The 11,073-nt window shown below is 40.0% G+C and overlaps 1 non-coding gene across 1 annotated transcript; it reads right to left on the bottom strand.

Moving 5' to 3' along the window:
- Window positions 1-773: 773 nt before the first annotated feature.
- Window positions 774-881, bottom strand: LOC112804756 (small nucleolar RNA R71). The gene has a single exon (XR_003203372.1). It is a non-coding gene; the product is annotated as a small nucleolar RNA R71 (small nucleolar RNA).
- Window positions 882-11,073: the final 10,192 nt, after the last annotated feature.

Below are 11,073 nucleotides of genomic sequence, written 5' to 3'. Positions count from 1 at the left end.
GGAAGAGATGAGAATGAACTTGATCCGAAGAATGCAACATCTCCTGAACCCAATGATTACCCTATTTCTGATCTAACCCATTCTCTTTACTTTCTGCCATTTATTTTCATGCTCATTACCCCAAATCCCCATTTAAGATTTTGCACTTTAATTTCTGTTATTTACTTTCCAGTCATTTAAATTTCTGTAAGTCCCCAATCTAAATTCTGTTTAGCTCAACTAGCATATTCTTCTAACTAAAGTTGCTTGACCAATCAATCCTTGTGGGATTCGACCTCACTCTATTGTGAGTTTTACTTGACGACAATTCGGTATACTTGCCGAAGGGAAATTTGTTGAGAGACAAGTTTTCATGCATCAAGAATCTCAAAAAAGAAGACATGGCCGAACCTAACAACAATGCAAGGAAGATGCTTGGTGACTTTACTGCCCCAAATTCCAACTTCCATGGAAGAAGCATCTCAATCCCTGCCATTGGAGCAAACAATTTTGAGCTGAAGCCTCAACTAGTTACTCTAATGTAACAGAACTGCAAGTTTCATGGACTTCCATCAGAAGATCCTTATTAATTCTTAACTAAGTTCTTGCAGATCTGTGATACTGTTAAGACTAATGGAGTTGATCCCGAGGTTTACAGGCTTATGCTTTTCCCTTTTGCTGTAAGAGACAGAGTTAGAGTATGGTTGGATTCTCAACCTAAAGATAGCCTGAACTCTTGGGATAAGCTGGTCACGGCTTTCTTAGCCACGTTCTTTCCTCCCCAAAAGCTGAGCAAGCTTAGAGTGGATGTTCAAACCTTCAGACAGAAAGAATGTGAATCCCTCTATGAAGCTTGGGAGAGATACAAGCAACTGACCAAAAAGTGTCCTTCTGATATGCTTTCAGAATGGACCATCTTGGATATATTCTATGATGGTTTGTCTGAATTATCTAAGATGTCATTGGACCATTCTGCAAGTGGATCTATTCACCTAAAGAAAACGCCAGCAGAAGCTCAAGAACTCATTGACATGGTTGCAAATAACAAATTCATGTACACCTCTGAGAGGAATCCTGTGAGTAATGGGATGCCTCAGAAGAAGGGAGTTCTTGAAATTGATGCTCTGAATGCCATACTGGCTCAGAACAAAATATTGACCCAACAAGTCAATATGATATCTCAGAGTCTAAATGGATTGCAAAATGCATCCAACAGTACTAAAGAAGCATCTTCTGAAGAAGAAGCTTATGATCCTGAGAACCCTGCAATGGCAGAGGTAAATTACATGGGTGAATCCTTTGACAACACCTATAACCCTTCATGGAGAAATCATCCAAATTTTTCATGGAAGGATCCACAGAAGCAAGGCTTCAATAATAACAATGGTGAAAGAAATAGGTTTAGCAATAGCAAACCTTTTCTATCATCATCTCAGCAACAGACAGAGAATTCTAAGCAGAGCCCTTCTAGCTTAGAAAACATAGTCTCTGATCTATCTAAGGCCACTTTAAGTTTCATAAATGAAACAAGGTCCTCCATTAGAAATTTGGAGGCACAAGTGGGTCAGCTGAGTAAGAAAATTACTGAAACTCCTCCTAGTACTCTCCCAAGCAATACAGAAGAGAATCCAAAAAGATAGTGCAAGGCCATTGATATAATCAAAATGGCCGAATCCAAAGAGGAAGGGGAGGACGTGAATCCCAATGAGGAAGACCTCATGGGATGTCCTCCAGATAGAAATGAGTTCCCTATTGAGGACCTAAAAGAATCTGAGGCTCTGGTGCACGAAATTGTGATCATCAATGGCGCCATCAACATGGTATGCACAATTATAATCTCAACTCTTTATCACAACTTCGCACAACTAACCAGCAAGTGTACTGGGTCGTCCAAGTAATAAACCTTACGCGAGTAAGGGTCGATCCCACGGAGATTGTTGGTATGAAGCAAGCTATGGTCACCTTGTAAATCTTCGTCAGACAAACTCAAATGGTTATGGATGATGTATGAATAAAACATAAAGATAAAGATAGAGATACTTATGTAATTCATTGGTGAGAATTTCAGATAAGCGTATGGAGATGCTTTGTCCCTTCCTTCTCTCTGCTTTCCTACTGTCTTCATCCAATCCTTCTTACTCCTTTCCATGGCAAGCTGTATGTAGGGTTTCACTGTTGTCAGTGGCTACCTCCCATCCTCTCAGTGAAAATGTTCAACGCACCCTGTCATGGCACGGCTATTCAGCTGTCGGTTCTCGTTAATGTCGGAATAGAATCCAGTGATTCTTTTGCGTCTGTCACTAACGCCCCACAATCGCGAGTTTGAAGCTCGTCACAGTCATTCAATCATTGAATCCTACTCAGAATACTACAGACAAGGTTTAGACCTTCCGGATTCTCTTGAATGCCGCCATCAATTCTAGCTTATACCACAAAGATTCCAATTAAGGGATCCAAGAGATAAACATTCAAGCCTTGTTTGCTTGTAGAACAGAAGTGGTTGTCAGGCATTCGTTCATAAGTGAGAATGATGATGAGTGTCACATAATCATCACATTCATCATGTTCTTGGGTGCAAATGAATATCTTAGAACAAGAATAAGCCGAATTGAATAGAAGAACAATAGTAATTGCATTAATACTCGAGGTACAGCAGAGCTCCACACCTTAATCTATGGTGTGTAGAAACTCCACCGTTAAAAATGCATAAGAACAAAAGTGATCATTGGCTTCGGCCCAAGAGGGGGAACCAGAAGAACCAAGATCTGATCTAAGATCTAAAGTGATCAAAAGATGAAAATACAATAGTAAAAGGTCCTATTTGTAGAGAACTAGTAGCCTAGGGTTTACAAAGATGAGTAAATGACATAAAAATCCACTTCCGGGCCCACTTGGTGTGTGCTTGGGCTGAGCATTGAAGCATTTTCGTGTAGAGACTCTTCTTGGAGTTAAACGCCAGCTTTTGTGCCAGTTTGGGCGTTTAACTCTCATTCTTGTGCCAGTTCCGGTGTTTAACGCCGAGCAATTTTGAGCTGATTTGGAACGCCGGTTTGGGCCATCAAATCTCGGACAAAGTATGAACTATTATATATTGCTGGAAAGCCAAGGATGTCTACTTTCGAACGCCATTGAGAGCGCGCCAATTGGGCTTCTGTAGCTCCAGAAAATCCACTTCGAGTGCAGGGAGGTCAGAATCCAACAGCATCTGCAGTCCTTTTTAGTCTCTTAATCAGATTTTTTCTCAAGTCCCTCAATTTTAGCCAGAAAATACCTGAAATCACAGAAAAACACACAAACTCATTGTAAAGTCTAGAAAAGTGAATTTTAACTAAAAACTAATAAAAATATACTAAAAACTAACTAAAACATACTAAAAACATACTAAAAACAATGCCAAAAAGCGTATAAATTATCCGCTCATCAGGCTCATATAGAGACCATAGAGATTCCATTAAACTTCCTTCTGCCATTCATGAGGTCTAAGAGCTATTCTTCCTCTGAAGAGGATGAAGATGTAACTGAAGAGAAAGTTGCTCAATATCTAGGAGCCATCATGAAGCTGAATGCCAAGTTGTTTGGTAATGAGACTTGGGAAGATGAACCTCCCTTGCTCATTAGTGAACTAAATACATAGGCTCAGCAAACTTTACCTCAAAAGAAACAAGATCCTGGTAAATTCTTAATACCCTGTACCATAGGCACCTTGACCTTTGAGAAGGCTCTGTGTGACCTGGGGTCGGGTATAAATCTTATGCCACTCTCTGTAATGGAGAAACTGGGTATCTTTGAGGTACAAGCTGCAAGAATCTCATTAGAGATGACAGACAAGTCAATAAAACAAGCTTATGGATTGGTAGAGGACATGTTAGTGAAGGTTAAAGGCCTTTACATCCCTGCTGATTTCATAATCCTAGGCACTGGGAAGGATGAGGATGAATGCATCATCCTTGGAAGACCCTTCCTAGCCACAGCAGGAGCTGTGATTGATGTTGACAGAGGAGAGCTAGTCCTTCAATTGAATGGGGACTACCTTGTGTTTAAAGCTCAAGGATCTTCCTCTGCAACCATGGAGAGGAAGCATGAAAAGCCTCTCTCAATACAAAGTCAAACAAAGCCCCCACATTCAAACTCTAAGTTTGGTGTTGGGAGGCCCTTATCATGCTCTAAACATCTGTGAAGCTCCATGAGAGCTCACTGTCAAGCTATTGACATTAAAGAAGCACTTATTAGGAGGCAACCCAATTTTTATTTATCTATATTTCTATTGTTCTTTTATGTTTTATTGGGTTTATCATCATGTGGAGTCACAAAACAATTGCAAAAATTAAAAACAGAATCAAAAACAGTAGAAGAAAAAGCACACCCTAGAGGAAGAGCTGTCTGGCGTTTAAACGCCAGAAACAAGCATCTGTCTGGCGTTTAACGCCAGAAACAAGCACCAAGCTGGCGTTTAACACCAGAAACAAGCATTAGGCTGGCGTTAAACGCCAGAAATAGGCTACATTTGGGCATTTAACGCCAGAAACAAGCTGTAGTCTGGCATTAAACGCCAAGATTGCATACAGAGGGCATTTTACACGCCTAAAAGGTGCAGGAATAAAAATCCTTTACACCTCAAGATCTGTGGACCCCACAGGATCATCTCAGGATCTGTGGACCCCACAGGATCCCCACCTACCCCACTTCTCTCTTATTCACACAATCCAATAACACTATGCCTTTCACCAATCACCTCAATCTCTCTTCCCCATTACCCCTTCACCAATCACATACATCCATTCTTTCCCATAAACCCCACCTACCTTCAAATTCAAAATCTCTTTCCCACCCAAACCCACCCTAAATGACCGAACCCAAACCCCTCTCCCTCCACTATATAAATCCCTCCATCCTTATTCATTTTCATACAACACAACCCTCTCTTCTCCCCCTTGGCTGAAACCCACACCTCTCTCCCTCTCCTCCATATCTTTTTCTTCTTCTTCTTCTTCTATTGTTTCTTCTTTTGATCGAGGGCGAGCAACATTCTATGTTTGGTGTGGTAAAAGCATAGCTTTTTTGTGTTTTCATAACCATTGATGGTACCTAAGGCCAGAGAAACCTCAAGAAAGAGGAAAGGGAAGGCAATTACTTCCACCTCTGAGTTATGGGAGATGGAAAGATTCATCTCAAAAGCCCATCAAGACCACTTCTATGACGTTGTGGCCAAGAAAAAGGTGATCCCTGAGGTCCTTTTTAAGCTATAAAAAAGACGAATATCTGGAGATCCGACAAGAGATTAGAAGAAGAGGATGGGAAATTTACTCCAATCCTATTCAACAAGTCAGAATCTTAACGGTTCAAGAGTTCTATGCAAACGCATGGATCACTAGGAACCATGATCAAAGCATGAACCCAAACCCAAAGAATTGGCTTACAATGGTTTGAGGGAAATGCTTAGATTTTAGTCCGGAGAACGTAAGGTTGGCATTCAACTTGCCTATGATGCAAGAAGACGCACGCCCCTACACTAGAAGGGTCAACTTTGATCAAAGGTTGGACCAAGTCCTCATGGACATATGTGTGGAAGGAGCTCAATGGAAAAGAGACTCAAAAGGCAAGCCGGTTCAATTGAGAAGACTGGACCTTAATCCTGTGGCTAGAGGATGGTTGGAGTTCATCCAACGCTCCATCATCCCCACTAGCAACCGATCCGAAGTAACTGTGGATCGGGCCGTCATGATCCATAGCATCATGATTGGAGAGGAAGTAGAAGTTCATGAAGTCATCTCTCTAGAACTCTACAAAGTAGCCGAAAAGTCCTCTACCTTGGCAAGGCTAGCTTTTTCTCATCTCATTTTTCATCTATGCTACTTAGCTGGAGTTGTCATAGAAGGAGACATCCTCATTGAAGAGGACAAGCCCATCACTAAGAAGAGGATGGAGCAAACAAGAGAGCCCATTCATGGATCTCAAGAGACGCATGAGGAAGCTCATCACCAAGAAATCCCTGAGATGCCTCAAGGGATGCATTTTCCTCCAAACAACTATTGGGAACAACTCAACACTTCTTTAGAAGGATTGAGTCATGACATGAACCAATTAAGGGTGGAACACCAAGAGCACTCCATCATTCTCAATGAGATTAGAGAAGATCAAAGAGCTATGAGGGAGGAGCAACAAAGGCAAGGAAGAGACATAGAGGAGCTCAAGGAGAAGGCGCCACCATCACTAAGGTGGACTCATTCATTAACTTCCTTGTTCTTATTTCTCTGTTTTTCGATTTTTGAGCTTTATGTTTGTCTATGTTTGTGTCTTTACTACATGATCATTAGTGTCTAGTGTCTATGTCTTAAAGCTATGAATAATTCAATGAATCCTTCACCTTTCCTAAATGAAAAATGTTTTTAATACAAAAGAACAAGAAGAACATGAGTTTCGAATTCATCCTTGAAATTAGTTTAATTATATTGATGTGGTGACAATACTTTTTGTTTTCTGAATGAATGCTTGAACAGTGCATATTTTTTATCTTGTTGTTTATGAATGTTAAAATTGTTGGCTCTTGAAAGAATGATGAAAAAGAGAAATGCTATTGATGATCTGAAAAATCATAAAATTGATTCTTGAAGCAAGAAAAAGCGGTGAATAAAAAGCTTGCGAAAAAAAGAGAGCAAAAAAAATAGTAATAAAAGAAAAAGAAAAAGCAAGCAGAAAAGCCAATAGCCCTTAAAACCAAAAGTCAAGGGTAACAAGGATCCAAGGCTTTGAGCATCAATGGATAGGAGGGCCTAAGGAAATAAATCCAGGCCTAAGCGGCTAAATCAAGTTGTTCCTAACCATGTGCTTGTGGCATGCAGGTCCAAGTGAAAAGCTTGAGACTGAGTGGTTAAAGTCGTGATCCAAAGCAAAAAGAGTGTGCTTAAGAGCTCTGGACACCTCTAACTGGGGACTTTAGCAAAGCTGAGTTAAAATCTGAAAAGGTTCACCCAGTTATGTGTCTATGGCATTTATGTATCCGGTGGTAATACTGGAAAACAAAGTGCTTAGGGCCATGGCCAAGACTCATAAAAGTAGCTGTGTTCAAGAATCAACATACTTAACTAGGAGAATCAATAACACTATCTGAACTCTGAGTTCCTATAGATGCCAATCATTCTAAACTTCAAAGGATAAAGTGAGATGCCAAAACTGTTCAGAAGCAAAAAGCTACTAGTCCCGCTCATCTAATTAGAACTAAGCTTCATTGATGTTTTGGGGTTTATAGTATATTCTCTTCTTTTTATCCTATTTGATTTTCAGTTGCTTGGGGACAAGCAACAATTTCAGTTTGGTGTTGTGATGAGCGGATAATTTATACGATTTTTGGCATTGTTTTTAGGTAGTTTTTAGTAGGATCTAGCTACTTTTAGGGATGTTTTTATTTTTTTTTATGAAAAATTCATATTTCTGGACTTTACTATGAGTTTGTGTGTTTTTCTGTGATTTTAGATATTTTCTGGCTGAAATTGAGAGACCTGAGCAAAAATCTGATAGGAACCTGAAAAGGACTACAGATGCTGTTGGATTCTGACCTCCCTTCACTCGAAATAGATTTTCTGGAGCTATAGAACTTCAAATGGCGCGCTCTTAATTGCATTGGAAAGTAGACATCTAGAGCTTTCTAGCAATATTTAATAGTCTATACTTCATTCAAGTTTAGGCGACGAAAACAGGCGTTTAACGCCAGTTCCATGCTGCATTCTGGAGTAAAACGCCAGAAACACGTTACAAACCAGAGTTAAACGCCAAAAACACGTCACAACTTGGCGTTTAACTCCAAGAGAAGCATCTGCACGTGTAAAGCTCAAGCTCAGGCCAAGCACACATCAAAGTGGGCCCCAGAAGTGGATTTTTGCACTTAGACTTATTTCTGTAAACTCTAGCAACTAGTTTAGTATAAATAGAACTTTTTATTATTGTATTTACATCTTTGGATTATCTTTTGATCCTTTGATCACGTTTTGGGGGCTGGCCTCTCGGCCATGCCTAGACCTTGTTCGTATGTATTTTCAATGGTGGAGTTTCAACACACCATAGATTAAGGTGTGGAGCTCTGCTATACCTCGAGAATTAATGCAAAGTACTACTGTTTTTCTATTCAACTATTGTTTATTTCTATTCTAAGATATCCATTCACGCCTAAGAACCTGATGAATGTGATGATTATGTGATGCTCATCATCATTCTCACCTATGAATGCGTGCCTGACAACCACTTCTGTTCTACAAGTAAATAAGCTAGAATGAGTATCTCTTGGGTTCCTTAACCAGAATCTTCGTGGTATAAGCTAGAATCCATTGGCAGCATTCTTGAGAATCCGGAAAGTCTAAACCTTGTCTGTGGTATTCCGAGTAGGATTCAAGGATTGAATCACTGTGACGAGCTTCAAACTCGCGAGTGTTGGGCGTAGTGACAGACGCAAAAGGATCAATGGATCCTATTCCAGCATGATCGAGAACTGACAGATGATTAGCCGTGCTATGACAGAGCACCTGGACTATTTTCACTATAAGGACGGATGGTAGCCATTGACAACAGTGATCCCCCAATATACAGCTTGCCATGGAAAGGAATATATACGATTGGATGGAGACAGCCGGAAAGCAGACGTTCAAAGAGCCACACGGTATCTTCATGCGCTTATCTGAAATTCCACCCTTTGAATTACATAAGTATCTCTATCTTTATTTTATGCTTTGTTTATCTTTATATTCGAAAACCATTATAACTATTAGAATCCGCCTGACTGAGGTTTACAGGATGACCATCGCTTGCTCCATACCATCAATCTCCGTGGCATCGACCCTTACTTACGTAAGGTTTATTACTTGGACGACCCAGTGCACTTGCTGGTTAGTGATGCGAAGTTGTGAAGAAAGTGCTGAGTTATAAACATGTATACCATGTTGAGTGCTATCGTTAGAGATCACAATTTCGTGCACCATTGCTCCTGAACTTCTGCTTTCCTATTGCCTTCATCCAATCATTCATACTCCTTTCCATGGCAAGCTGTATGTTGGGAGATCACCGTTGTCAATGGCTACCGTCCGTCCTCTCAGTGAAAATGGTCCGGCTACAGGTTACGTAGGGCTAATCATCTGTCAGTTCTCACTTGTGTTGGAATAAGATCCAATGATCCTTTTGCGCACTGTCACGGCGCCCAACAGTCATGAGTTTGAAGCTCGTCACAGTCATCCCATCCCAAATCCTACTCGGCATACCACAAACAAGGTTTAGACTATCCAAATCTCAAGAATGCTGCTAATCGGTTCTAGCTTATACCACAAAGACTCTGATTTCATGGAATTGAAAGGATCTATTGTCAGGAGAGGCAATCATGCGTCGTAAACCAAGAACCGAAGAGATACACACTCAAGCTCTCGCAGATAGAACGGAAGTGGTTGTTAGGCACGCGTTCATAAGGGAGGATGATGATGAGTGTCACGGATCATCACATCCATCAGGTTGAAGTATGAGTAAATATCTTACAATAGGAATAAGCGTGAATTGAATAGAAAAACAATAGTACTTTGTATTGATTCATGAGGAACAGCAAAGCTCCACACCTTAATCTATGAGGTGTAGAAACTCCACCGTTGAAAATACAAAAGAGATGAAGGTCCAGGCATGGCCGAATGGCCAGCCCCCAAAATGTGATCAAGAGATCAAAAGTGATCCAAAGATAGTCTCAAAAATGATCTAAAGATATAAATACAATAGTAAAAGTCCTATTTATACTAAACTAGTTACTAGGGTTTACAGAAATAAGTAGATAGTGCAGAAATCCACTTCTGGGGCCCACTTGGTGTGTTCTTGGGCTGAGCATTGAAGCTTTCACGTGCATAGGCTTTCCTTGGGGTTTTACTCCAGCTTTGGTGCCAGTTTTGGCGTTTTACGCCAGAAAAGGGTCTCTCACCGGCGTTTAGACACTAGTTTGGGCCATCAAATCTTGGGAAAAGTATGGACTATTAGACATTGCTAGAAATCCCAAGATGTCTACTTTCTAACTCAATTGAGAGTGCACCGATTAGACTTCTGTAGCTCCAAAAAATCCATTTCGGGTACAAGAGGGTCAGAATCCAACAGCATCTGCAGTCCTTTTTCAGCCTCTGAATTAGATTTTTGCTCAAATCCCTCAATTTCAGCCAGAAAATACCTGAAATCACAGAAAAACACACAAACTTATAGTAAGTCCAGAAATATGAATTTTGTATAAAAACTAAAAAAAATATAATAAAAACTAACTAAAACATACTAAAAACTATGTAAAAACAATGTCAAAAAGCGTATAAATTATCCGCTCATCACAACACCAAACTTAAATTGTTGCTTGTCCCCAAGTAGCTAAAAATAAAATAAGACAAAAAGAAGAGAATATACTATAAATCCAAAATTATCAATGAAGCTTAGTTCCAATTAGATGAGCGGGGCTAGTAGCTTTTTGCTTCTGAATAGTTTCGGCATCTCACTTTATCCTGTGAAGTTTAGAATGATTGGCATCTATAGGAACTCAGAATAAAGATAGTGTTATTGACTCTCCTAGTTTAGAATGTTGATTCTTGAACACAGCTACTTTCTAAGTCTTGGTCGTGGCACTAAGCACTTTGTTTTCCAGTATTACCACCAGATACATAAATGCCACAGACACATAACTGGGTGAACCTTTTCAAATTGTGACTCAGCTTTGCTAAAGTCCCCAGTTAGAGGTGTCCAGAGTTCTTGAGCACATTCTTTTTTCTTTGGATCACGACTTTAACCACTCAGTCTCAAGCTTTTCACTTGGACCTTTATGCCACAAGCAAGCACATGGTTAAGGACAGCTTGATTTAGCCGCTTAGGCCAGGATTTTATTCCTTTGGGCCATCCTATCCATTAATGCTCAAAGCCTTAGATCCTTTTTACCCTTGCCTTTTGGTTTTAAGGGCTATTGGCTTTTTCTGCTTGCTTTTTCTTTTTTTTTCTCTTTTTTTTCTTTTAATTTTTGCCACTTTTTTTTTGCAAGCTTTGTTATTCACTGCTTTTTCTTGCTTCAAGAATTAATTTTATGATTTTTCAAATAATCAATAACATTTC

The sequence above is a fragment of the Arachis hypogaea genome, chromosome 5 (genome assembly GCF_003086295.3).
Source record: "Arachis hypogaea cultivar Tifrunner chromosome 5, arahy.Tifrunner.gnm2.J5K5, whole genome shotgun sequence".
NCBI lineage: Eukaryota > Viridiplantae > Streptophyta > Magnoliopsida > Fabales > Fabaceae > Arachis > Arachis hypogaea.
The sequence above is the reverse complement of the archived record's forward strand: the minus strand, read 5'-3'. Positions and strand labels throughout refer to the sequence as shown.